General features: G+C 47.3%; 1 protein-coding gene across 3 annotated transcripts in view; it reads left to right on the plus strand.

Annotated features, from left to right (window-relative positions):
• Positions 1–1,364: 1,364 nt before the first annotated feature.
• The window catches only part of LZTS1 (leucine zipper tumor suppressor 1), a 51,338-nt gene continuing 26,896 nt past the window's right edge, over positions 1,365–25,806 (plus strand). For 2 of the 3 annotated variants that reach the window (XM_072796384.1, XM_072796382.1), the window contains exon 1: positions 1,365–1,553. The gene's annotated coding sequence lies outside the window, so the exon portion shown is untranslated. Of the gene's footprint in view, positions 1,554–1,739; positions 1,913–25,806 lie in introns of all 3 variants that reach the window. The other variant, XM_072796383.1, reaches the window with a different exon arrangement.

Below are 25,806 nucleotides of genomic sequence, written 5' to 3' on the forward strand. Positions count from 1 at the left end.
AGCCACCTCAGTGTTCCCTCCTCCACTTGGCTGAGGCTGGCATTCCCTGGGTAGAGCCGTGCCTGGTTTTAGTGAATTAATTAACCTGGGTGAACCCAGGACCAGAGCCTCATGCCACACCCAGCACCCCATTTAACTGGCCTTTTGTCCTCCCAAAGCCTGTAAACTTGGTTTCCTTCCTAGCCCAACTGCTAGAAGTTAAAAATGAGGGTGGTGGAGAAAATGATAGCGTTAAAAAGGTACTGGGTGAGATTTATAGCTATAAACTTGGAACACGACTCAGCTTTCCTTTTTTTTATATATAAATTTATTTTTTATTGGTGTTCAATTTGCCAACATACAGCATAACACCCAGTGCTCATCCCATCAAGTGCCCCCGTCAGTGCCCGTCCCCCAGTCACCCCCACCCCCCGCCCTCCTCCCCTTCCCTCACCCCTAGTTCCTTTCCCAGAGTTAGGAGTCTCTCATGTTCTGTCTCCCTTTCTGATATTTCCCACTCATTCTTTCACCCGAAACCTAGTCCCCCGGAGGGAGCTGGAAAAGTTTGCCTTTGAAATGTCTTGGAACGCTTGGGTGGCTCAGCAGTTAAGCGTCTGCCTTCGGCTCAGGGCGTGATCCTGGAGACCCGGGGGTCGAGCCCCACATCGGGCTCCCTGCATGGAGCCTGCTTCTCCCTCTGCCTGTGTCTCTGCCTCGCTTTCTCCGTGTTTCTCATGAATAAATAAATAAAATCTCAAAAAAGAAAAAGAACAAGAAATGTCTTGGGAGTGGGGGTGCCAGTGTTCCGGGCCCCTGCCTTTAATCCCAGCACGTGAGGCAATGCCCATCACTAGGCTGCTGGTCCCGTCTTTCACCTGGAAATCCAGCCTTTCCCCGGGACCCAGGGGCTGCAGGGCTGGGGCTGGGGAAAGCAAACTGGTGAGTAAGAAGATGGGGCGGGGAGCAGGGGGGGGGATGAAGGAAGAGAAGGATCCAGGGGAAGAGGAGAAAGCCAAGGAATGAATCTAGGAAACGCGAAGGAGGAAGGACGGAGCGCGCGTTACCGAGGAGGCAGGGACAAGAGCAAGAAGGGAAGAGTCGCAGGAGGGGCAGGGCCGGCGGGTGGAGGGAGAGAGGCTCAGGGCCGCCCGAAGGGGTCTGCGGGCGGTGGCAGCGGAGAGCCGGGGCCCGCGGCCGCCGCCGACCCCAAGTGCGGGGCAGCCCCAGCTGTCAGCCGGGAACAAAGGCCGCCGAGCAGCAAGCGAGAGGCTGCGAGCCGCGCCCGGCCAATGAGCGGCGCCGGCGCTCGCCCCGCCCCGCCCCGCCCCGCGCCCCGCCCCGCCCCGCCCCGCCCCGCCCTCGGCTCCCGGACCCCGCGCGGAGGCCGGCGCGCCGGGAGCGGGCGGGCGAGCTGCGGGCGCGCGCGGAGGCCGAAACTTTCTCCCGCCGCCCGGTCCGCCGAGCCGGAGCCGCGAGCCCGCAGCCCTGCGGAGACGGCCGGGACCCCACTGCAGCCCCCCGACCCCCCCCCAAAAAAAAACCATGCCCAAGCCAGCCGGAGGCGCAGGGGGCAGGTAAGGTGCGCTGCGGGCGGGGTCCTCCTCCGCCGCGCCCCGGGCGCTCGGGCTCGGGGGCGACCGCGCTCCCCGCCGCGTACCGGGCGTCCGGGCGTCCGTCGGTCTTTGTCTGTGTCGGCGTCCGTCCGGGTGTCTTTGTCTCTGCACGTAACTGTCAGGGTCTTTCTTTCCCCCCTGCGCCAGGGTGGGTGCTGCTGCTCGGGACCCAGCCTGGAGAAAGGGATGCTGCGCCCGTCCTTACGGCTTTGTCTCCGTCTCCTGCACCCTGGCTTCATCTGCTTCCAGCCCCGAATCTGATCTTGCTGGACACGAAGTGTTGGGTGACACTGATGTCTGAGATGAGCCAAAGGGGAAGTGTGCGTGAGCCCAGAGGGTCCCTGGCCCCAGACGGAGGGTGTGACAGCTGGGCTGTGGACACTGCACTTGGCCGTCCGAACTCTGGAGATGGGCCGTGGCCGTGCTCACGGGGTGGCAGGGACACTGGTGCAGTTAGAGCTTTGGGACGTCTCACTGAAGGAATGTGTCACGGGGGCTGAGTTGGATAGAGAGGGGCTCCATGAACGTGGAAAGTGGCCCCCTGGAGTTGTGGGTCAACAAGGATCAGTCGTAGACTTGCCATTCAGCCAGATTAACACACACACAGTCCCACACCTACACACACACCACGTTCACTTCTTTCTCTCACCGGCCAAAGGTAGCCAGCCCCCGACTCCCTCCCCACCCCTACACACACACACACACACACACACACACACACACACACAGTCTTCAACATGCTGAACTCCCGCTTTCAGAGCATAAAACTCAGCAGCAACAGGCATCGAAACACCACAGGCCAGGTGATCTTTCTCCTTCTTGCTCGAAATGGAAAGGAGTGAACTCTGGAGCAAATGAATGTTCTGCTTGCCCACAAGTATGTCAGGCCTAGGAAAGTGCTTGGGACTTGTTAGCTTCAGAGCCCTCGGTTCCCTAGGAACAAAAAGAGTGCTTAGGGATCTGAGCATCTAGATTTCCTGGATCGCCCCCCCCCCCCCATTCTATCCACACCCTCCTGCAACCATCAACCCTGGTCTTCGGTCTTAGGTGCTGGGCAGACTAGCATGGAGGGACTGAGTTCTGGAGAGCTCTTGGCAGGAGCTGTGCCAGATAAAGGATCTCCTGCTCTGCTGGAAGTACAGCCTAGTGGCAATCAGAGGAGCAGAGAAGTCTAGCCAGAGAGAGATGAGCTGTGTGTGTGCTTGGCAAGTCTTCCAGAACCAACGACCCTTGAGAAGACTCTGTGGGTAGGGACTAGACAGTGCTTGTAACCTGAGCTTCCTCTAAGTCCAAAAACAATTTTCTGTGGGTATACTGGGGAACATATAGGTGCTAAAGCATACACACACACACACACACACACACACGAAAATGGGTATTAGAGACAGCTTTTATAGGCGGGAAGGGTGTTTGTGTTCAAGGGTGAGAAGAGCAGAGTGTGTGGGTGGAAATCTGTGGGCAGGGGCATACACACTAATCAGGTCTGGCATTTACACCTTATATTTATCCAGTGCCTTTCTTCTGAGGTGCTTTCTCCACATCACAGACGTTATCTCATTTGTTATCTCCTTTATCCTCACACTGTAACTACCAGGTTGGCATGAAGCATGGTTCATTCTCTGTGTTCTACCAGTGAAGAACGGGGGCCGGGCTTTCCCTAAGGTCCACAGCTAATAGGAGCAAAGTTAAGTTTAGCAAGTGGAAGTTCAAGTACGAGGTCTCAGCTGAGCAGATGGGTGTGTGGACATTCACTCTTCATGAAGTGAGAAAAAAAAAAAAAACAGGTGGAGAAAAAGGATAGTCTTTCAGGAGTGTGTATGTGTAAGCGAGAAGGAGGATGGGACGTTCGAGATGGTTGTTACTTAACCATTTATGGCAGCCTCTGTGCACCTACCTCACGAAGTAAAACCTGCTTTAACAATTCAGCTTGTACATTTGTGTGTCTGTCGAGGAGCCTCCTGTCTTGCCATGTGCATCCCAGTAGATGTGTGTTGAGGTGGCTGCTGTCTAAAGTGTGCCGCTGTGCAGTGTGTTGTCAGGGAGAGCCAATGCTTTGGGAGTGCATGAGGGAAAGATCCGCCATGCAGTTTTGAGAAGCCACTTTTGTGCCTGTGTGGGCAAGGAGGTAGATGGGTTCCAACCATATAAAAATGGCTTCCTAATTCTAAAAAGTTATGTATATGCCTTTGCACTTATTCAACATTCACTTAATAAATATTCATTGGGTACCTACAAAATGCAAAGCTCTGGGCCAGGCATAGCCTCATTAAACTATGAAGATGCATAGGGTAATGAGGGCAAACCTGTGGTTGATCAGCTTATAGACTGGTGTCATGGGTAATACTTAGCAACACCTAATACTGTTCACTAAGTACACTATGTGCCCAGTACTTGTTATTCATTATCTCATTTAATTCTCAGCACAGGCCTGCAGGGTGTGTATGATTATTAGATGAGGAGAGTTAAATAATGTAGTTAGGATAGAGGATGGAGGAGCAGGGGTTTGAACTCCACTCAGCTCAGCTCTGGCTCTTTCCATGTTCTTCTACTAACTTTGAAAAGAGAAATACACGTTTCCGCTCTGTCAAATATTCTTACCCCGTCTCTCTACCTCCACCTAACAAGCTCCCACTTGCGCTTCTGGTCTTAACCATGAGAATCAACCCATCCAAGAAATCTTCCCCTCTTCTTTCCCTATGTCTGGGTTACATGCCTTTCTCTGAGTTCCTACCATCATTCCACACTATTCTGACATTTACCCACTGATCCTGAAGAGCCCAAATGGTTCTTAGAGGCAGAGATGATGTCATGAATGCCCAGCTCATAGTATACTATTTGGCTACTATGAGTAGGCCCTTAGTAAATGGTTGCTTAATAAAGCAATGGGAAGAAGAGATATCGGGGACTGTTGGCAAGGAACATTTTCCCAGCACAGATTCCTGCATGGCCTCTGGCTTTCCTGCCCCTGTTATTGGGTCATCTCTTTCAGGGCCTCTGCCTAGACAGGGTTCCTTCGTCTCAGTTTCTAACTCCAGTTTGGGAACACAAGGAAAACCTAGCTCCTACCCACCCTACCAACCTAGGCGCTCTATCTCGGGGTCAGTCAACCAATGGATATATACTAGTGGGAAGTGCTAGGTGTGATCTAGAATTAAGGTTTTAAAAATTGTGCAGTTGGAACCACAGGAAGGCACTGGTTCCAAGGCAGTGATGAGGTGTTTCTAGGGGTTTGCTAACAAAAAAGTAGCCAGCTGTCTGGGGGATCTTTAGGCACTTTAAGTGGTAGTTCTTTGAGTTTCCTTTTGAATAGATCTTTATGCTGCTGCAGTCTGAAAATTGCTGATCTAAAATAGACACTTACGCTGTTGTTGGGAGTGTGAATTGCTACCATGTTTAGGGAGGCAATCTGGCCATGATTTCCCCAAGGTCACGTGGTTACAGTTTGGTGACTCCTGTCTCATGCCGTTTACACCACACCATTATTTCTCATAGCAGGTTTGCCACGTGCCTTCTCAGGGGTTTGTGATTATTTTAGTTTCCCTAGAACTGTACATCACTATTTATTGAAGGTTTTCAAGGTGCCACGGAGGTGGGGGATTTTTTAAAAAAATGGTTCAATAATGGCTTGAGACTAAAATTTGTGATGGGAATTGAGAAGAGGAAGCAGCATACGTAAATCAATGACAAGTACATTGAAAATTGGATTGTACTAACTTTGAACACAGCAGCTGCTCAGCATGAGGGAGGTGAGCTCAAAGACACCAGGGAGGAAGTGGTCATGAACTAAACCTTGAAGTTAAACCTCAGGAAAGTATAAAAAGTAGACATAGCAGCAGCAAGGTCATAGTTCCAAGATGCAAGCTGAGACCTGAGGAAATGGAGCTTTTTCTTCCAAAGGGAACCCAGGTAAGAAATGTTTCCTCCTTCCATGTAGCTCAGCAAGGCACCCAGACCAGACAGAGCTGGGAAATGAAGGATGTGAAGTAACTCACCTCTAACAACTGCCTCCAGCAAAATGAGTGTGCAGATTGGCTCTGGATCCCCTTCTCCAAGGATTTAGAGAAGTGGGTGGAGATGTGTCAAAATCAGGCATGGTTGCGTTGGGCTTCGGGCTAGCTGCCGATTGGCAGTGCTGCCTCTGTATCTGCAGTCTCCATCCTGCTTCCTGCCAGACATCGACTTCCACCTGACAGTCTACCACCATCTCTAGGCTGCCTGTAATAATAATTTTAATAGCCTTTTTTATTTGTACAGGACTTTACACGTTAAAAAGGATATTATTATTGTTGCTGCTATTGTTGTTATTGTTAGTATCATTATCAACCCTGTGAGAAAGTATCTTCCACAATTTGGCATATGAGAAAACTGAAGGAACCTATTGGGGGTGAAGGGGTTCACCCCAGATTTTAAGTGGAATGCTGGGATTTGAACCCAGCTGTCCTGACTCCCAATTCATTGCTATTATCACCCAATTGGCAGGCCTCATTAATTAGCAAATAGAATATGAGCGTGTGTATGTGTTAGCTAAAAGCTAAAATTAATTGTTCTAATCAATCCAGTAGACTGGTGATTTTTCTTGCTAAGTGATAGGCCAAATTGGTGTCTAAATAGATGTGATATGGGTTTTGTCCAGTACCTGGAACAAAGGCAGTAAAAAGTTGCCCTATCCAGATCACCCATAGATTAGCTTCCATGTCAGTTAATCACTGTGGGAGAGGATAACTGCCTTCAGAATGACAGCCAGCAGACACACACACACACACATGCACACCCGAATTCATTCATTCATCTCTTTCACTAAGGCATGCTCTCCTCTGATATCCACACTCGCAGTCATATCCCATAACGTGAATCCTTAGACATTCCCAGATGGCAGGACCTGGAAGATCCACACCCTATGCCTACTTGGGTTGGTCTTTCTGTGGCATGATCTAAAGTGTGCTTGGATTGCCCCCCTCCTCGATGGCACAGAACCTCAATTTCTGCCATGCCCAGAGCAGTCTTTTGAATTACCATTAGTTCTTCAGAGCTTCAGAAGCTCCCAGGCCACAGCATCTACTAGAAGAAGAGAGCCCAATCTAGGTAAGACTCTCAAGCTAAGGCATACCCAAGGACACAGGCCCTCAAAAGTGCCAAAGTAGAGCTGAGATCAGGGGTGAGGGTAGGCATTGCTTTGAAAATCAGTTGCTGTTTAGGGATGAACCCTGCCCTGTGCATGAATATAACTGCAATGCATAGACTGCCAGGTGGCTGAGGCAATCCCTGCCTGAGGCACCAGGGCAGGGCTGTACACTTGGCTCACTGGCCTGTTGGCTTTGGGGGCATCTTCACCCTCCTTGCTGTTGCAAAGCCATTTGCTGCTAAATCACCCTCCTCCTGGCACCCTGGACTGCTAAATTGGTCTCAACTTGCTGTACTTCCACCCACTACCTTAGTCATTATTCGCTGGCAGCATTCACAGAGTGGGTGTAAAGCAGCTGAACATTATATTCCTGCTGAAGAGAGAATTGAGTATAGGCATGCAAGGGAAGGAGGTAAGGGAAAGCTAAGGAGGCAGGGAAACAAAGCTTGGATCTGCCAGCACCTTTCCCTACTAACTCCAATAATTCTGGACAGTTGGGTGGTGGGCAATAGGTGAGTGTCCTGGCTCAATAGGAGGAGACACAGGATTCTAGGGTGAGAGAGGTACACTCACTACAGTGGGGCTGCACCTACCTGGGAGGAAGAAAGGACATCCTCTGTGAGGAGAGAAACACCCCCCCGCCCATCAGCTCCCTGTTGCTTAAATTCTGCAACATGTACTGTCATACCCATTGAGCATCTATTCCCATGTATTAGCATTTAGCTTCTCTATCCTTCCTCCCTGCCTAGATTATAAATCTCTTGAAAGGAAAGTGTGTCATGTTTCAGGTGACACAGGCTCTGGACACAGGGCTCAGCCCCAAAGTGCTGAAGGTAATGGTGATGAGGCCTATGGTGGCCCTTCCTTCTCAGCCATTTCAGATCTCCCTGTGCTGTCCAAGGGCCACAGGGTTTGGGAACCCAGGCAGGCAAGAAGAAAAGGAATAACAGGGGAACATTCGAGGCTGGGTCTATTATCTCAGTGAGGAAGCTTTAGGGAGGGAAGGGTTATGCCACACAGGAACAGGCCAGCTAGGGAGGTAGAAACTTAGAGACTTTCTGTTGTGGCATAGAGGCTGCAAGTAATCTCCAGCCAACAGATGGGGTACTCTTTCCTAGCTCATCTAGCACCCAGGATTGCACTGGGGCTGGTAGGAGGTGAAGAACACAGTTGGTTCTCATGTCAGACAGCATCAGATGGAACAGGGTGACCTTGACAGGAGGTTCTCTGAACCACTGATAACTTTTGCTTGGTCTCCCAAGAAAGGGTTGGAAGGGGAAAACAGTACCAACACAACCTGGCCTGGAACCCAATGGACTCCCCAACCCAGGTTCCTGTCCTCTGACCCTCTTCTCAAGGAAGATAATGAGAAAACCCTGAGAATAGAAGCCACCACGCAGCTAGGGACAATGGGGAATTCGCAGAGCATGGCAAGGGATAGAAGTCTAGGGGAATGAGCCCTGAGGTTGCTCTTGACCTTCTGCTAACTGTTAAGAGGCAATCTGACCAGTGTGTCTGGAGGATGCCTGTGCTGAGTCTGCCCTCGTCACCTCAGCAGCCAGGTCAGGGATGGCAGGGTTTCAGAAGGACACTTTAAGCACTCAGAGCACCTCCCTTACTTATTGCAACCTTCAGACACTCCAGCTTTGGCTCTCTCCTCCTTCCCATTGAAGGGTATCTCAACGGTGCACATGCAGAGGAGGCTAGGAAGGATTAGAATGTGCTCACATCCTGAGAAGACAACCCTCCCCAGCCCCAGTGCCTCAGTGGTGGCACCAGCAGGGAAACTGAACTGCAGGCAGGTGGGGAAAGCAAGAGCCAGGAGGCAGAGCCCCAGCCTCCACCTGCACTAAAAAGGCAGCGCTGCACTGAAGGAGTGCTCACAGCCGCCCGCTCCTCCCCTCCGTGGGCCTGCAGCGGCCCTGCTCAGAGACACGCACTAGCAGGGAGTGACCATGGGCAGGATGTTTGGTCTTTCCTGAGACATTTCCTCATCTACCAGGACCACCAGGCATTCAGCGTCCCCCAGGATTTAAAAACTCCTCTTGACTGGAGTCACTTCTATGCTGGAGCTACACACAGGACCTCCAAGTCCAGGGTTCCAAGACTTATTAGGAAACTAAGGAGCCTGTGTTGAAGAAATGTCCAGTACTCAGCATAGAAACAGAAAATCTCAGAGTTGAAAGGACCCTTAAATTCTATTTTATGCATTCCTCCCACATCCCCCAAAACTCTTCTTCTCCAACTTGTTGTCTTTACTCACTTCCAAGTACTCTTGCTCTGGACCCCTGGTACCTAGTTCTTTCTGTCTTAGTTACATTCTTTTTCAAGTCAGGGAATGCCAGGTCCGTATCAAGCACTCTACCAGAACCTGAGAGGAGCAAAAAAAAAAAAAAAAAGATGAGACAGACACTGTTCCAGACAGGCTTGGTATTGGGGGAGACAGCAGATGCATTAGAAAATATCACTCTACAAAGCTGAATTGGTCGAAAAAGTCTTCATGGGAGATATAGAACATGATAAGCAAGCTGTGGTCTGGGTGCGACTTTTAAGAGTTAGAGGGAGGGGTGGCAAAGAGAGGGCACAATCGGTGGTGGAAACAAAAGCAAGGTGAATCAGATTGAGAAGGGCTTAGTACATCCCTTGGGACTTTGCTTGTTATTTGGCAGGCAGTGGGAAGTGACCGATGTGATAGGTCGAGGAGTGGTTTATAGTAGTCCTTGGTTTTAGGAAGTTAATCTAGCAATGGTGAATAGAATAGATTTGAGGCTGTAGAGACTCCATTCTCCAAATAAGATTATTTATTAGAATGACTTTCTATCCCCCTTCCTGTCTCCTGGTTGATAGCACATGGTCCGGGAGATCTCGCATAGCCTGGAAACATAGGGTAGCCAAAGCTTCAAGGAGAGGAAAGTTCCTTGTCTATCATCCAAGGTCAGGTGTCACATTGACAATGTGTGGGGTTTAGAGACTTATTTATAATAGGATACACGGGTAACACCTTGCTTTGCACCACTTTGGACCTGGATGGAATCACAGGGGGCTTTTTTTTTTTTTTTTTTTTAACAGATGAAGACACAGAAGCTCACACTGGGGAGGAACTTGCTCAGTGTCCCCCCCCACAGCTGATTAGTGGCAGTACCAGGATTGGTGTTACCACTTCAGACCCTTACTAGCCCACTGCTATTTGTGGACAAAGACAGCAAGGGCCAGTGGAACTCATCAGATCCTCTCACCTTTAGTGTCAGACAGATTTGCCTGAGAGGACATAGGAGAACTAGTCAATAATGGAAAGTTCGCAGTCTTTGTGGATCTCTCCCCCCAGGGCAAGGGAGTCCCTGGACTTTGGTGACAGGTGATACTCACAGCCTCCATTTTTCTGTCCTGCCTTCCTTCTTGTTTCTCTGGAATCTTCAGATGTCGGATTTCCTTCCTTTCCTCTGCCCTCTGCTTTGTTCTAAGAGTTCTGAGAAGCTCCCATCTAATGTGATAGTGAAGGTTTACTATCACAGTCACAGTTGTGATCAATTATCACCTTTCCAAAATGAAAATCAAGTTTACTGCCTCTGTCTCATATGTGCTCCATTTAAACCAAACCTGAACAAAATGGAAAGGTTGTAGGTGCCAGTGAGCTATGCTAACCACTTAGAGAGCTGATGCCACATTGGGAAAGATTCCCAGCCAGGAGGCAAGTGTGCATCCCAGGAGAGGCAGGTCCAGTCAAATAGGGACTTCCTTCGATCTTGGAAGAACAGGGTGCCAGGGGTCCTCCTGCCCACAGAATCTAAAAAGATCTTAGAACATCATCTTCCTCTACCTGCCTAGGAACTTCCCTTGTGTTTGCTAAAAACCTGAGTAGCCGAGGGCAAGGCCATGGCAGTGTCCTGTGACATCTCCAGTGAGGTGACCCCTGGAGACAAGGCTTTGCTCAGGAAACATTTCAGCTCAGGCCATGCTCCCTCAGTCTCCCAGAGAAGTTCATCCTCACCTGGACAGCAGCCTACAGCCCTGGTAGAGAGAACAGGTGAGCCGTAAAGGTGAGGCCTGGGCTTTTTCATGCTTGTCAACCCTTCCAGGCAAGTTTGGGAGTGGAGAACAGAAAGAATAGGATTTTTGGCATCAGATAGATCGGTGTCTGGCTCTGCTACCTAATAGCTGTACGGCAAGTCACTTAGCATCTCTGAGCCTGTTTTCTCATCTATAAAATGCATTGTGTCCCAGGGAAAATTTTTATGAACATTACATGACCCAATATAAGTAAAGGCGTGTGAAATGTAATAGGAGCTCTATTTTCATGTTACCCTCATCCCCTTCCCATCAGCTCCAATGGAAGGAAAGCAGGCATGAGATTAAGATGTCTGTGTAGGAAGGTCATGAGCCCTTGGTGTAGGACATGTCCAGAGTATCAGGGAAGGGAAATTTTGGGGTCAGGCATTATTGCCCGACAACTACTCTCTTATCTGCTTACTCTGGCAGAGGGAAACAGTTGTAACTGAAAATAATATGGGAGGAAACACTTCCACCTTTGTCACTCTGGATCCCCATCTACATTGTCAATTTGACTAAATTAAAATGGACTGATAAAATTACGTAGGACAGATGAGTGTGGCATCATTGAATGTCCATCACTGAAGGACAGATGAGGTGGAGACTCGGTGTTGAAAGTAGATCTCTTGCTCACATTGTCTTTCACCAAATGTGTGGAGGACAGAATGCAGGAGAGGGGAGGGCTCAGAGACCCTGCAGGTCTAGCCTCAGGAAAACCCCACAAGGCCATCTGGAACATGTGTGGAACGGAGTAAGGGGAGGAAGATTTCTCCCCAAGGTGAACACCTGGATACAAGGTGTTTCACACTGCACCTCTTTCTTTTTTTTTTTTTCCCCCTCCTGCCAATGCCTTTCTCATCTGTATCATTTTCTGGATTATGTAACACATAAGGTGTAGGAAAAAATAAAATGAAACTTCTCTCTGCACTTAGCTTATGAGAGATGCATAGACGGAAGAAGGCCCACATCTGGTTGAGTCTCACGGAGGAGAATGAAGAAGGCTGAAGAGTCGACTTCTGCCTTGGGAAATTAGGGGAATATTATTCTGCCTAAGTGGCATTAAACAAGATGGGGCCAGGCAGCCTGGGTGGACCGAGGAGAAGTTGCTCCTGTTTTGATGCACATTCTATACCAGGGACAGGGACACATACACGAATCCTCCCACGTGAAATGAGCAGTCTGGCATCAGTCATGCACCGTCCACCTGCCTTCTCACCTCCCTCTGTGCTTTTTTTTTTTTTTTTTTTTTTAGTGAAGGAAACTTTTCCACGTTAATGGCATGGCCTAGAGAGCTGAGGCGGTGTCTTCCATGGCACACAGCACACAGCTGTTAGTCTCTGATGTAACATTAGAACCTGCATCTTCAGAGTCCGGCAGTTTCTCGATTCTAGCATGTTGGTATCTGTCGGGGAGAAGACAGTGCCTCCAGCAACAGGAGGCCCTCATGGCTTTTAGGAACATCTGTGAGAGGGGATGTTAGTTCAGTTTCAGGGCTGATTTTAGAGCCAGGACAGCTTGCAGAGATCTTAAAGAGCTGTCGGGGAACAGAGGCAGCCATGGGACTTCCCTCCAGCAGCCTCTGCCCTCCCCCATTAGGTAATGGTGGGAACCTCCCACCAGCAGAGGAAGACAGAGTTCAAAGGACTGCCCTCTGCACAGTCCCTGGGACAGCAGCTATAAACTCCCATTTGACTGCACTTCATGGATTCGGAGGCTGATGGGAGATGTGGAACCTGTGAGGGAAACACAAGGCAGCCCAGAATTAGGCCTTACTTTCATCAGCATAAAGTGGTTTCAGGGAAGCCTGCCGAGGGTCAGAAACTACGGTGCTATGTTGAGGCCCTTGCTTAAGATGCCTCCAACCCAGTAAGGCTCTAGAGAGCTGTGTCCCAGGACAGGAAAACAGGATGAAGGGACTGAACACAAACCAAGGGCTTGTCTCTTCTTTCTTCCCTCCTCACACCTTTTCTGTCAGCGACTGAGAACCCTGCTCCATTGCCTGGCCCTGGAGCAGCTCAGGCACGGGGACAGGGAGGCAGGTGGGGTTTCTGGGATCCGGTCTAATTGCAGCAGTGTCTCCCAGCCTTGCCCAGACTTGTGCTGGCTGCACAGCACTTCTAAGGCAGCCAGGACGTGTCTGCAGGGGCACGGTGGTGGGAGGACCTCAGGGATCCGCCACTTCTCCTTTGGACCAGAAGAGGCTTTTAGGATCTCATTCTTTGCAGGCAAATATGTTTCCACATTGAAGCACAAGAGGGTGCCAGCAGAAGGAAGAGTCTGGTTTCTAAGACTGGTGACTGTGAAGGTTTCTCTTGCCAGAACACCACGGGGTGTTCAGTATGTACCAGATCCGGTGCAAGACCTGGCATTGCTTGGTGCAAACCAGCCCCTGGGCTGTTTCCCTCTGCTCCAAGCCACTGAAGTGACATGATCTCTTGGGTTCCCTCACTCTACCCAACCCTGCCCTCCGTGACTCAGGTGAAAAGGACTTCTTACCTATGCTCCTGCTTAGTTTTCCTCAAGGAGGTGGTGGCAGAGAATGTGGGCTGAACATTAGCAGCAAGAGACAGGGGTAGTCCAACATCGCCTGCCTCAGCCCAAGGGGACTGTAGGGCCAGAGACCCACAGAAATGCCTCTGGGGAAGACAGAGGTGTCTGATCTCATCTACACCCTGGGGCTGACCTGTTATTAGCTGGCCATGACTCAGAGCACATGCAGGGGGAATGAGGAGCTGTCTCTAGCTAAAAACACCCATCCTCTAGCCCTCTAAAGGATGGGGACTACTAGCTTAAGAGGCCAGGACTGTTCCCCACTATTCAAACTTGTGCTGCTGACTGTCTGTTCCTTTGAATGTACTGAGTTCTGCTGGGCCCAGCTCTGTGCTAGACCCCAAGGGTATTTGGCATCCTCAGGGAGTTTACTATTTGTTAGACTAGTGATTTCTAAATACTTTAAGAGCAATTTCTAAAAAAAAAAAAAAAATGGATAGATGATTACTGATATTTTTTTTAGAAATCTAATCTCTAAAGCCCCCAAATGGAAATGTCCCCAATTCTTTAGATAATGAAAGGAAAGTAGAGCCCAGAGACCAGCAAAGTTGAAGAAAAATATATCAGGATTAGAGCCCAGAGATGCTTTGAGTCACCAAGTTCCATATGTTAAAAAACAAAGATAGGGATCCCTGGGTGGCGCAGCGGTTTAGCACCTGCCTTTGGCCCAGGGCGCAATCCTGGAGACCCGGGATCGAGTCCCACATCGGGCTCCCGGTGCATGGAGCCTGCTTCTCCCTCTGCCTGTGTCTCTGCCTCTCTCTCTCTCTCTCTCTGTATGACTATCATAAATAAATAAATAAATAAATAAATAAATAAATAAATAAATAAATAAAAAGATAAAACCTAACTGCCATTTACTAAGCTCTTAATTATATCGCAGTTCCTTTACAAATAAAACTTCACTCAATACATACAGAAACCTGTGAGGTAGGTACTACTGTTAGCTCCACTTTATAGATACGATTGGAGGTTTGCAGAGGCTGCAGTGGTGGCCCAAGACTAGAGGTGCAAAGGACTAAAAAGGATTATGGACTGGAGCCGGAGTGCAGGGTGGGGGGCATGGGAGAGAGTTAGGGGGAGTTCTAGAGGAGCAGCCAAGCCTGTGGGGAGAGGGTTGGACAATGGGTGGGGGAGCACTGGCTGGTGTGAGGTCTGCAGAGCACCTGATACCACTAGAGGTAAACAGGTGGTGTGTATGGCTAAAGCACTGTTGACTACAGCCTAGATTCAAAGCTCGGCATTGCCCCTTGTTAGATGTAAAACCTGGGATCTCATTTTCTGCATCTGTTGTATGAGAATAATGATGGTGTTCCCCCTCAGTGTTGGGGTATAGCTTGCTCCAGATCATGTCTGTATAGTCCTTCATCCAAACCTAAGGAAACACTCAGCAGATGGGAGCTTAAGAGGGACTGTGTCTCCCAGATTGACATCCAAGGGGACTGGATTCTGCTATTTCAGCTTGGGCATATACTTCTGGCCAGAGGCAATGAGAAAGTTGGTAAACTGTCTCTCCCAGCCTTTCCTGGGCAGTGGTGACCTCCTTATTTAGCCATGGGAGGCTGGCCCTCAGCCTTCCAGAGGAGGCTTCTGACAGCATCCAGATCCTATTCTTCAATGATGTAGAGACTGAAGAGTCCCCCATTGTGTTGGGGAGGAAGCTCTGGTCAGGGATCTGCCAACAGGGACCATTTCATTCCCTCCTCTACAGGAGGAGAAAAGAACTTCAAGGCTGAAGTGGAAGTGGAGTCAAGACCAAGCCCTGGTGGCAGAGAGAGTTAGGAGCTGAGCCATACCAGTCTGGTTCCACACCAGTCTGGTTCCCCCCTCACTCCTGAGGATCTTTCTAGGAGTAGCTGAGTTGAAGAAACCCCACTGTTCTGGGTGGTGGTGGCCCAGTGCAGGTAGCCTAAGGGAGAGGAGGGCATCAGGACACCTCTCCTGTTCCACCTCTGCACCACATTCTGGGAGCACCGCTGAAGCCACTTTGCTGAAACCACCCTGTTATCCCCATCCTAAAGGTAGCAGCACTCTGCCAAGTAGGGGGACAGAGTCAAGAGCCAGGCAAGCTCAGGAACACTCTTTAGAGCTAGGAAGGAAAAGAGAGTAGAAGGTAGGCAGGGAGAGGAAAAGGGTAGGTGGGCGAGTTTGTAGATTTAGCTTCTGGCCTTCTTCTTCCTACTGAATGTCTTAGCTTGAGCTACTATAACAAAGTACCTGGTAGCTTGAATTAATAACCATTCATTTCTCATAGTTCTGAGGGCTGGGAAATCTAAGACTGAGGTGCTGGAAGATTTGGTGTCTGGTGGAGGCCACTTCCTGGCTTGCAGACAGCTACCTTCTTGCTGTGTCGTCAGGTGGTAGAGAAAGGGTTCTGGGCCTGTTATTCTTCTTACAAGGATACTAGGGACGCCTGAGTGGCTCAGTGGTTGAGCGTCTGCCTTTGGCCCAGGGCACGATCCCGGGGTCTGGGATCGAGTCCCACATCAGGCTCCTTACAGGGAGCCCGATCTTTCTCTTTCTCTCTCTCTGTCTCTCATGAATAAACAAATAAAATCTTTTTTAAAAAAAAAGGATACTAATCACATTGTAGGGGCCCTACACTTATGACCGCATCTAAACTTAGTTGTCTCCCAAAGACCCTACCTCCAAATACCATCACATTGGGGGTTGGGGCTTCAATATGTAGATTTTGGGAGACAAAAACTTTCAATCCATAACTGAACATCTGTTGGGTTGCCATGTCCAGCCATGGGCAGGCAGCAAAGGGAATACAAGGTAGGACTCAGAGTCTCTGCTTCTGAAGGCACAAAGCCCCAGTGAGGAACCCACACAGGGTGGGTTTGAATACCCATCCCCATCTGACATCTGACCACTTCTTTATTCCCACTGAGCCTCTTAGCCATTGGAAAATTGGGAGAAAGAATCACTTCCTGGGTCATTGTGAGAACTATTTTAAGTGAAAATTTTATTCAAATATATAGTATAATACAGAAATGTGCACAAAGCACGGATGACCAAACTGATGAATTTTCAAAATTTTTTATATAAATAGAACCCAAGGCAAAAGACAGAGCATTAAAAGTACCCCTGAAACCCCTCTGGTTCCCCTATCCTCCATAATTCTGTCCCTCATCCTGACACTATAACTTTGCCCTCTTTATCAACATCTTATTAATAGGACCATATAGCATGCATCCTTCTGTGAGAGACTGGGCTATGCTGCTATGTGTAACAGTAGCTCCATGGATCTCTTTACCCCATAATCTTCTACTATATAAATATACCGTGGCTCATTCTACTGTGGATAGGACTTAGGTTTCCAGGCATTTCCACTTTGGGACTCTTACGCATAATGCTGCTAGGTTTTTAAAATACATGGGAACATTTCTACTGGGTGTGCATCTACGACTGAATTGCTGGGTCAAATGATGTGTATATGTCCAACTTGAGTAGATACTGCCATTTTCCTAGTGTGGCTGAGCATATCTGCTCAGTGGATACTTCACATCCTCACCAGCACTTGGTTATCTGGCTTTTTCATTTTGTCATTGTTGTGGTTGTATTTAATTATGGTTTTTTGTTGTTGTTGTTTTTAAAGATTTTATTTATTTATTCATGAGAGACCCAGAGAGGCAGAGACACAGGCAGAGGGAGAAGCAGGCTCCCTCTGAGGACCCTGGTGCGGGACTGGATCCCAGGACCCCAGTACTATGCACAACCTGACCCAAAGATAGACACTCAACCACTGAGCCACCCAAGTGTCCCTAATTATGGTTTTAATATGCATTTCCCTGATGACCAATCATCATGAACACCTGTTTATATATTTTGGCGATTTGCATATTTTATTTTATGAAGTGACTAATTAAAATCTTTTGTTCATTTTTAATTTGGTTTCTGTCTTTCTATTAGAGATTTACAAAAGTTCTTTTATGTATTCTGTTGAGCGTCTTTTGTCAGATATGTATAAATATCTTCTTCCATTCTCTGGCTTGTCTTTTTACTCTCAGTGGAGACATTTGATGAAGAGAAATTCCTAACTTTTCAGTATTTTTCCTTTATGATTAGTGCTTTTTAATGTCCTGATTGAGAAATTTCTGCCTATTCAAAGACCAAGAAGTCGTTCTCCTTTGTTTTCTTCTAGATGGAAGCTTTACTGTTTAACCTTTTGCATTTATAGCTGCAATTCATCAGAAATTATTTGTATGTAGTGTGAAGTTGTAGTCAAGATAACTTTTTTATAAATGGATACCAGTGGACCCAGCAGCAATTAATAAAAATAGCTCTTATTTTCTTATAGCTCTGCACTGTTCCCTTTGTCACAAATCAAGTGATTATGTATGTGTGGGACTCTATTCTGGGCTCTATTCTCTTCCACTGGTCAGTCTGTCTACCTTTATGTCAATAGCACATTGTCTTGATTAGTGCTACTTCTTATGTCTTTAAATCTAGTAACATATGCCTTCCAGCTTTGTTTTTCTCAAGGTGGTTTTGTTTATTCTTGGACGTTTGCATTTCAATGTATAAGCTGCTGGGATTTTGATTGATAGTGTATTGACTATATTGATTGATTTGAAGACGATTCAAATCCTTAGAATATTGAGTCTTCTAATGCATAAATCTGCTATATGTCTGCATTTGTTTAGATTGTCTTTATCACCGTACTTTAAATAATAATTTAATGTAATATATAATTTAATAAAATAACAATTTAAATAATACTTTCCAGTTTTCAATGTACTTTCAATGCATTTCATGCATAATATAACTTCAGTTATTTTTAAAATGTACATTTTTAAAATGGTATGTTTTTAACATTTCTTTTTCTATTTATTTGTTGCTACTATGGAGGAGTGCAATTGGTTTTTGTATACTGACATCGTATCCAGAGACTTTGCTAAATTTATTGCAAGGATTAAATGAGATCATGAGTAAACCCTACGTACATTTGTTGGTGGGGGCTCACTAACTCTGATCTGTGTGCAGAAGAACTGAGGCAGGTCAGCAACTCAGTACTAAGGGTGTTCATAGTGAAGGAAAACATCAGAATAGGAAGGTTATTGAGCTCTGGAGGAAAGGATTTACCTGGCCAATTAAAGGAGGGAAGATCCCTATGGAGAGAAACAACAGGAGAACAAGAAAACCATCTTGAATGAACTTTGAGAGATATTCAAGAGCTCTGAATGGATTCTAATGTTAGTGCTGCACTTTTTAGTTTGCAAAGCCTTTCTATATCCACTGTGTCATTGACTATCATTGCACTCCTATGAAATCACCACATGTCAGGTCTTTATGCCATTTTCAGAGATAAGGAAGGGGGCTCAAAGAGTTAAGGGCTTGACCAAGTTCCCTCCCTGAGGAAGTCCAGGTAAGATAGGTTTCAAGCACATGCCTTTTTTGATATTATGACTTAGTGTGGAGGTTTCTAACACTATCACATGGTAGCCTTGGTCCTGATGAGCTAGGCCTTGGGAGCAGGAAAAGGTTATCAGGAAGATAAGTGAGGCAAGTGTTGAAATCTGTGTTTAGAGGACCTTTGTGCAGGATGGCTTAATGGGAAGAGGAGGCAGGCCATCTTGAAGTTTGTCACCACATGTTAGGCATGAGATGATGTAGGCCCTCAGGGAGGGAAGGGAGAGCAAATGCAGAGGAAATAACCACAGTGTGCCATGTACCCACTGTGTCAGGTCACAGCTCCCCATGAGCAACACATACAGGTGAGGAATGCTCCTTTGGGGCTTTTGGATCTCAACTCCCCACTTAAAAAAGAGTGACACATGGCATGTGTTTACCCTTTCTTGGCTAATCTCATGATTAAAACCAAAATCAAATCAAAACAAACAATGAATTATTTCTTCCTCACCTGTTCTGCTAGACCCCCTTTGCCAGCTCCTATTACACACTGACCTTAGTAACCTCCAGGGGATAGCTCCACCCTGGCCCCCCAGAGGTGGTCTACCTTGGTTTGTCCTCATGCTGGGAGCTCAGTCCTTTCAGCCAGTGACTCCCTTTGAAATGGCTTTGGTGCAGCCTGCTCTCTCTCACACTGAGGCTGAAGTTGGTGGTGGGCGTGCCCCAATAATTCTTTCTCTCTTCTCAAAGCATGTTTAGTTGCTGACCTCACCAGAGCCTCTTAAAGTGTCTGCGCTGGAACAGTTGCAGTGCTGCCCAAAAGCAGATGATGAAGGGGAGCCCAGAGAGAATGACTCACTCAAGACCACACAACCAGCCAGTGGCCCAGAGGAGCAATTCAAGGCCCTAGTCCATTGTCCTTTCTATTCTATCATTAAAAAAAAAAAAAATTAGTCGAGGTGTCTATAGCTTGGACAACTCTGAAATTCCTTATAGTGGGTCAGTTTTGCCTCTCACAGAAGCCAGTTGTGGACTTGGAAGATTTCCATATATCCTAGGCCTGAATGAAATACTACCTCTGGAGACTTCTCTCCTTCCTCTGTCTTCCCACCCCAGTAGAGAAGCCTAGATCTGGGCAGCAGAGTGTGGCAGCTGCAAAGACCAGATGCACAAGGGCAAGGTGGGCAGGAAGGCTATCCTCTGGGGTCTACAGTTATAGCCAGCTTCCTCTGAGTCCTTCCTTCCTGTGCCCCAGCCCAGCTAGTGTCTCAGCAATATCTCCCACATCCTCTCTTTGCTGATACAAACTGCTTCTCTACAGAAGCCATATCCCTCATCTGGAATGGGCCATATATCTCCCCAGAACAACCAGATAGGGAGGTGGAACTGAAGCACAAATGGGCAACATGCTTACGAAAGGCTCTCTGTGGAGACTATTGAACCATGTCTCTCTGGGCCTCCAACTACATCACCCCTTTACCCTGAGACACTTCTAAGACATACATGAATATCCAAGAAATGTCTCCTCTGAGGCCACTGAACATACTGGAGAGATCACCTTCTATCGAACTTTCTTTCTAGAGTCATCCCCACACCACCCACCTTTTGAGGCCCCAGGGACACTTCATGGTGGGTGAAGATAGAAAGGCAACTGCCAAATTCTACCTAAAATATCTGATGAAACTAACATTTATTGAGTCCTTATTATATGCTAGATGCTGTCAGATGCTTTACATATGCTATCACATTAATCTTTAGAATAATCCCAAGGTATTTTTCAGTGGTTTTCAACTGGGAATGATTTTACCCACCCCCTTACATACCTCTGTAACCCCCCCACCCCGATTTTAACATTCAGCAATGTCTATGACATTTTTAATTGTCACAGTTGGGCAGAGGAGGGGGGCAGAGAGTGGGTTTAATTGGTATCTGGTATCTATCTATCAATCGATCTATCCACCCCCCTCACACACACATATATACAATACAGAATTGTCTAGTCCAATCTGTCAGTAACACTATGGATGAGAAGCCCAACCTAAATTTTCAAATGCAAAAAGAAAATCTGGGGTCAAAGTAGCGAGGTAGCATCCCCAAGGGTCTCATGGGTAGTCAGTGGCTGAGCTCTGCTGTAGTCCACATCTGTCCTCTTAGTTACAAAATTCCCCCTTTCTAAAGCATCTGCCCACCAGGTCCTTTCTGTCCTGGGAAAGAACAAATCACTGTCTCTGACTAGGCAAGCAATTTGCATCTGCCTGCCTAGAAGCCCAGTGAGCTTAGGGAGAAATTGTTAAAGTGCAGACTCCCCGCCTCCCAGATTGATCTGGGGGGTTACAGAGGTATGAGACCAGAAATCTAGGATCTCATTCGAGTAGGTATGGCATATGCAGATGCAGAAGCCTTTCGGGTGCCAGTTCATGGTATTACCAAGAAGCTCATGGGCATCAGAAGAACTGTGGGCCCTGGTGGGGATCAAGGAATATCTCCCTCATAGAAGGGCAGGGCTAGAGTAGGTCTTGGAAGGCCTGGTAGTTGGATATCAGTACTAAGGGGAGAACTGGGATCCTAACACCAGGGAGCAATGAGCCTGTTCTGAGGCCAGGCTGGGTGGGGCGCTGTGTTTTGGTGGGTAGGCTGTAGACCATAACAAAAGACCACCATTCCACTGACTCTTTTCTTTTGTGTCTCTTACTTCATAGTCTTACTTTTGCTCTGCTTCCTCTATGGCTTTCTTCATAGTCCTAATAACCATCTTATTAACCATTAGCTTAAAAAATGTTGAAAAGACCCTGTTTTTGCTGAGTTTCTGAGGTAGAATAATGGACTCTTCATGCCATTGAAAGCAGCTGGCCCCTAAGCAGTGATGAGAATATATAAGCAAAGCATGAGCTAAAGATCATAGGAGCAGACCTCGTTGATAGAGGTAGAATTCAATTCAAGGACATAGCACATAAGCCAGGTGGAAGGTGCTTGTCTTCTGGAGAGCCTTGAAGGACAGACTAATGCCTAAGAGGAAGGCAGAGACTGGATCTCTGGAACTAGCTGGCTCTGGGAAGAATGAAAGCAGGGGGAGAGAGGTGGGGAGCAGTATCTGTCTGGAGTGATGTAGCTGATGGTGTTTAATGACAGGAGCTGCCAGGAACACCCCCACCCCTTCCTCCCTTCCTGCTCTGCAGAGGTCGTCAGTTCTCCTGATACTTCTTAAAACAACATTAGCGCGGTAGACTCCCCAGCTAATAGAGGGGGAGGGCAGTCCCACATTCAGGCAGTGCTGCTCTTTATTTCAAGTGCCCTCACCGTTAATGGGATGTGGGGTCTGAACACATGTGCACGCGTCTCTGTGCATGTGGCAGCAGGAGGAATTATCCTAGTGAATGTCAATGAATGAACAGGGACAATGAGGTACAGTGAATGAGTGAGTTGTAAGGGGCCTTTCATGAGGCCCGAGTGACAATTGAACTCCAAAGGAAGGGTGCCAACGGGAATGGTATCCACATCCAGAAAATTAGAGAGGACTTTTATGCCTGACAAAACAAGGCTGCAGAAGGAGCTGAAGTCCCTTCAATTAGCACTATTACCAGGCAGATTAAAGCAGGAGGGAGGGCACACCCTTAGTGTGAGATGCCCTAAGAAGATCATAGAAGGAAAGGACTGAGAAAAGTAGGGGACTTCAGCCGATCTTTACTGTGACGACATTTGGTGGGGTATGGTGTGCCTAAGGGAACGAGAACATCTTCCCTGGCCAAAGGGCCTTTCCTTCTCCTCCTGTGGTCATAGAAGTTCTCTACTCCTTGGGATGGAAGCTGGGAAACAGGAAGCTCAGGGCTGATTACATAGTTTCTGAGGCAAATAGCTAGGTATCTGCAATTTTATATTTTCCCAGTATTATCTCACTAATATTTCTTCTTCCAACCTCTTTGAGTCTCTCTGGCTTCCCTCACTCCTTTATTTAACAGTCATTTAGCTGAATATGTGGAGACAAATCAAAGTGTGAGTCTTTGAGAAGCCCAGAGCCTAGTGGGGTGGTAGACAGGTAAAGAACAAGTGATAAGAGATAACATGAAATCAGTGCTGCCATAGCTTCAGGGCTTCTCTTGTGAAACCACAGGCAAAGAAGCAAGAAAGACAGGAAGGCTTCATGGAGGAAGTGATATTTGTGTGGGACCCTGAAAAGTGGGTTATCAACAAGCTGAAGGCTTGGGTCATAGGTGCAAGTTGTAAAGGAAATTCTAAGTGGAGCCAAGCAAGGCTCTGAGGGCATTATGTATTTAGAGATATTTGGAGGAAATGGCGAGGAACCAGTGGAGGAGAAGTGGGGAATAGAACTGGAAATGGGGGCTGGGGCTCAGGTCATATAATCATTAATGGGAGTATATTTCTCTGAGAGAATTTTCCCAAGGGCAGAAGCTGAAAAGGACTTCAACATGAACTGATCAGGTCTATATTTTAAGGTAATGTCTAGCTGCGGCAGTGTAGAAGACCAATTTGAGCTAGAGGAAAACCTAAGGCAGGAAGTTCACTCATTCATTCATTCATTCATTCAGCAAGCATTTACTGAGTCCCAGCTGTGTACCTGGTACCGTGTCAACTGATAGAGTGGCAAGGGACACACAGTTGATGATACTATTTCTACACTTCTTCCAAAGGCACACCAGGTCACTCCTGGTTGCATGGAGGGGTTTTCACACATATTCTCCTGTTGCCAGCTTCCCTCTGGTCCCAGAAGTCCCAGAATTCCCCAACTTTTCATCAAGCCAGAATTGGCAATAGACTGCAAAACCTCCTGGGAAATTTCCAGGATGCTGACAGGTCCTGTTGTTTTGGATCTTGCACAAAATTCTAACCTCTGTGGTGGGTAGAAATGGAGAAAAGGGTGCTTTTTGGACAGTTTTCCCATCTGGGGTTGCTGGAGTTTTCTATCATTCTCCCTCCATCCTTCGGCTCTCTGAGTGAAAATCCTCCAGAGTGGGACCTTCAGAGTGAAAATCCCCAGATAAAAGCCCAGCTTTTAAAACACTTTTTTTTTTGTTTTGTTCTGTTAAAATAAATACCAGCCTTAAAATCACCTTCAATCCTCGTACCTGATTCTGGGGACACCTTCATTGTGTGTAAAAATGTATAAAACAAAGCAAATCTATCCCAGGATTATATTAATTCTTGATAGCCGGCAGGCATCTTACGCTGTTTTGTTTTGGATCATGGTCATGGGGTAAGGTATAGGTGGCTAGTAGCTGTAAAAACTATTCTTCCCTTAAAATGTGCTCCAGTCCATGATTTCTTCTACCATGCTAGAATGCACTCAACCACAAACCTCCTTGCTACTAAGCACTGACTTCTTTTAGTTAATAACAGCTCACTCGGCATGTGACGCCTGCACAAAAGAAATCAGATCTCCATGACCAACAGCTATGATATAATCTTTGCCTTCATCTCCACTTGAGTTTCTACACAGTACCCTCCTCCTCCCTCACGCTGTTCCCGCCCCACTTCCCAATCACTGCATTTTCATCACAATGAAAGCCCTTTCCCCTCCTCTGGCAGCAATCCACTCTCCATCTTTCCTCCTTCTTCCTTACTCGTCTATTCTCTTCCCTTCCCTCCAGGTTTCTTTTCACCCCCATGAACCCCTCCCCTCCCACGTCCTCTTAGACCTCCTCCTCCTGCTAAGGACCTTGCCTCACTCCCTGCTCACCTCTTTTTTGGGGTCTGCAGGAGAGCAGGGAATTGAGGAGTAAAGATAGGAGCTAACCGATATTCTCAATTCTTTCATTTCTTTCCCACCTCCACCCCACAAATTAACTCACCATCTCCTCTACACATCATGTTCTTTGCACTCCACTGTAGCCCACCAAACACTTCCCTCCACAAGCCCAAGATCACACCCCTGAGTGGCAAACCATTGGAGACCCACACATGCAGCCATTCTTTGTTTTCTGTCAATGTCAGCCCAGGGAGCTGCCCAATGAGGAGCCAAAGGCCAAGTCAAGGTGTTACTAAGGACTAATTCAATTTTCTTTTGTGCTAATCCCAATTTCCTGACTAGATAAGGCCACCGAGTCATCTGGGTTTTACTGAGACTCCCTGTTATTATATTAAGTCTGCTGTCCCAGGAATTTCCACAGCCCCAGTCAAATTAGCACAATTGGTCTCTTCACAGAATTCTCTTCACAGAATGGAACTCAGAGTGCAGATGACTTAGAAAAACACAGCACCAATAAAGATGTCGAATCCAGTGCATATTCTTGGCCCCAGCAGGTTTTGTCATTCAGCTGTACTCTTACCCCGTTGGGAAGGTCTAACACACAAGCTTACTAATTCCAACACACCCAGAGCCCTGGGCCAAATTAGGGGAACACCGAGGCACAAGTGCCACACAGAGAAGCCTTCTCTAAAGCATGATGGAGCCAAAATTGTCACAGCTGTGTTTCAGGCTACCTTGTGTGCTCTATGAAGCCTCCTGGGGGATAGATTGGGGATGAAAAACTTTACCACTGTGTAGTGTTTTATGGTGTCCCAGCTAGAAAAGGGTAGCTCATGGAGCTCGTGAATCATAAAATAGAATACGATTTTTATTTTCTTTTTTTAGGATATGATTTTTAAACACATGCTTATCCGTTTATTCAACAAGCATTTATTGAGCTCTGGGCCGAGAGAACAGTATATAAAATAGTCTTGTAAACTGTTGAGAAAGGGGTATGAATACAGAGGACCTGTACTACAGTGTGATTAACTCTGTTTTAAGAACAAGTAGAGGATGCATTAAAGACATAGGAAGGCCTCCTAGTGGAAGCCCTGTCTGAGGAAAGTCTCAGGGACTTAGGCCTAGGGAGCAGTACGTGGAAAAATATTACACATTTACAGATCTCAAGTCAGGCGAAAGGGAGAGGGGAAGGGGAAGGGGAAGGAAGACAGCAGTGCTATATAATATGGAGATACAAAGATAAATGATTATTAAAAAAAAGACTTTTATTTATTTGAGAGAGAGAGCAAACAAGCTAGCATGAGTAAGAGGTAAGGCAAAGGGAGAGGGAGAAGCAGGCTCTCCACTGAGCAGGGAGCCCCACCCAGGGCTTGATTCTGGAATCATGACCAGAGCTGAAGGCAGACACTTAACTGACTGAGCCACCCAGGTGTCCCAAA

Source organism: Canis lupus, chromosome 24 (assembly GCF_048164855.1).
Source record: "Canis lupus baileyi chromosome 24, mCanLup2.hap1, whole genome shotgun sequence".
Lineage (NCBI taxonomy): Eukaryota > Metazoa > Chordata > Mammalia > Carnivora > Canidae > Canis > Canis lupus.